Source organism: Electrona antarctica (genome assembly GCF_951216825.1).
Source record: "Electrona antarctica genome assembly, chromosome: 1".
Lineage (NCBI taxonomy): Eukaryota > Metazoa > Chordata > Actinopteri > Myctophiformes > Myctophidae > Electrona > Electrona antarctica.
The window spans coordinates 1,364,392-1,367,833 of NC_136806.1; positions in this window are offsets into that span (position 1 = coordinate 1,364,392).

The following is a 3,442-nucleotide window of genomic DNA, read 5'->3' on the forward strand; positions in this document are numbered from 1 at the left end:
TCCTCCTGTGTACTTTCTCCTAGTTGTTCCTCCCTGACCTCCTGCTCAGGCTGGCTACCCTCCTCTCACTCCGCCCCGCCGCCGATGCCTTTGTCTGCTCCACAGCCAGGCAGGCACGCACGCACGCACACACACACAGGCTGGGACACGCACGCACTCTCTAGTCTACACGCACACACACACACGCGCCACTCCGCCTGTCTCCCCCTCCCTCCCGAGCCCTTCCACGACGCTGACGTCACCCGCGACACAACAATGGGTTCAAAGGCCACATGCATGCTGCATGGCGTGCGTGCGTGCGTGTATGCAACACACAGCGGTGGGTAGACAGCACTGCAATGCGTGCGTGCACGCTGCTATATGTGCACGCTGCAATGAGGTTGGATTCACCTACACACACACACATGGTGTGGAGACACCGATAGCTGCATAACGTTGACATATTCTCCTTTTTCTATATTTTGTGTGTGTGTGTGTGTGTGTGTGTGTGTGTGTGTGTGTGTGTGTGTGTGTGTGTGTGTGTGCGTGCGTGAGTGTGTGACTGTGCATCACCTTTTTTTTGGAGGGTGGTTCAACAGAGTTCTCTCTCTCTGACTGAACATAATGTACATTTTATACACGTGCTTCTGGAGTAGGCTTTTAAGGACAAGAAGATGCGTAATTTCAGAACACTTACCGGTATGTCCCACTACTAAATACCAACAATAGTGGCTTGCATGGATCAATTGTAGGGATGCACGGTTAATCGGTAGCATAATCGGAATAGGCCATATCGGCCATAAAAAAGCCATATATCGGTATCGGAGCGGTCTCAAAATAATACAGATTATTTAATCGGTTTTCACCAGCAAAAGATAAATACAATTTTAAATAAATCTACATTTATTTTTGTACTCATCTCATCCAGTAGTCATTCAGTTGTGAAAACAGACACTTGGAAAAGTATTATGCTATGTATTGATTGAATACGTTGTTAACAGACTTTGGGCCAATAAGCCCCTATAGGGCCTATATGCTTGTTTCCATTGTGGTCCTCTGGATAATATCGGAATCGGTGAGAATCGGTATCGGCAGATATGACCCTGCAAATAATCGGAGATCGGATATCGGTCATAATTTCATAATCGTGCACCCCCTAATCAATTTGCTATTATTTTGGGGGGCGAAGAGAAACATGTTTGAAAATGCTCACCTATAACTTAACGACATTCCCAAACTACGGGTGCCTCGTTGAAAGGAAGAAAGTGGTTAATTAATTCATGTTTGCATTACAATGAATTAGGGTCATCTGTCCCGATACGATCACGTGATCGGAAATCGGGGCTGAATATTATAATTATTATCCATATCATGATATTAGACTGAACATTGTCTGTGATTTTGGATATTGTACTGTTGATGTTGGCATAAACGTGTTCTATAAAAATATAAATATCGGATCGGGAAAAATCGGTATCGGCAGATGCTTAAAAATCATATGATCGGAAATGGATTGGGAGCAAAAAACGTGATCGGGACATTCCTAAATTACAATAAAACACTGGTTTGCAACCTTTTTAATTTCAAGGCCCATTATTTATTCTGCATTTGAGCCACGGACCCTGCAGCGATGACATTTAGCCTCTCAGACCCATTTGAGCCACGGACCACCGTTTGATGACATTTAGCCTCTCAGACCCATTTGAGCCACGGACCACCGTTTGATGACATTTAGCCTCTCAGACCCATCTGAGCCACGGACCACCGTTTGATGACATTTAGCCTCTCAGACCCATTTGAGCCACGGACCACCGTTTGATGACATTTAGCCTCTCAGACCCATTTGAGCCACGGACCACCGTTTGATGACATTTAGCCTCTCAGACCCATTTGAGCCACGGACCACCATCTGATGACATTTAGCCTCTCAGACCCATTTGAGCCACGGACCACCATCTGATGACATTTAGCCTCTCAGACCCATTTGAGCCACGGACCACCATTTGATGACATTTAGCCTCTCAGACCCATTTGAGCCACGGACCACCATCTGATGACATTTAGCCTCTCACCCCAAAATTAAATTGGTTGAGAATCACTGCTAGAGCCGGCCGGGTCCGCGGGCTAATTATTAGTGTCAATTTGGTGGTCCTTGACAAGAAACAGTTTTGGAACCACTACTATAGGGGGTCCCCTGGTGGTCCCTGAAGACAAGGTCCACATCCACGTCCCATCATGGCCGCATGCAGAGGGACCCTATAGCTCAATCCAACCAACCTAGCTGTCAAAAAAATACAAATGTTGACGATATATATAACAAACAATTTAAACGAATACCGGAGAACTCACCAGTTTACCAAGTCGCTGCGGCGGAAATTCTTCATCAATGTCTTCATCGTTATGCTAACATGCTGTCTTCATCGTTATGATAACATGCTCTTCATCAATGTCTTCATCGTTATGCTAACATGCTGTCTTCATCGTTATGATAACATGCTCTTCATCAATGTCTTCATCGTTATGATAACATGCTGTCTTCATCGTTATGATAACATGCTCTTCATCAATGTCTTCATCGTTATAATAACATGCTCTTCATCAGTGTCTTCATCGTTATAACATGCTCTTCATCAGTGTCTTCATCGTTATAACATGCTCTTCATCAGTGTCTTCATCGTTATAACATGCTCTTCATCAATGTCTTCATCGTTATGATAACATGCTCTTCATCAATGTCTTCATCGTTATGCTAACATGCTCTTCATCAGTGTCTTCATCGTTATGATAACATGCTCTTCATCAGTGTCTTCATCGTTATGATAACATGCTCTTCATCAGTGTCTTCATCGTTATGATAACATGCTCTTCATCAGTGTCTTCATCGTTATGATAACATGCTCTTCATCAATGTCTTCATCGTTATGCTAACATGCTCTTCATCAGTGTCTTCATCGTTATGATAACATGCTCTTCATCAATGTCTTCATCGTTATGCTAACATGCTGTCTTCATCGTTATGCTAACATGCTGTCTTCATCGTTATGCTAACATGCTGTCTTCATCGTTATGATAACATGCTCTTCATCAATGTCTTCATCGTTATGATAACATGCTCTTCATCAGTGTCTTCATCGTTATGATAACATGCTCTTCATCAGTGTCTTCATCGTTATGCTAACATGATGTCTTCATCCTTATGCTAACATGCTGTCTTCATCAGTGTCTTCATCGTTATGCTAACATGATGTCTTCATCGTTATGCTAACATGTCTTCATCGTTATGCTAACATGATGTCTTCATCGTTATGCTAACATGATGTCTTCATCGTTATGCTAACATGCTGTCTTCATCAGTGTCTTCATCGTTATGCTAACATGATGTCTTCATCAGTGTAGTATGATGTCAAACCCACAGATGTTATAGTTAATTTCCAAAGTGATCAAATGATTTTGTGCAATTAAA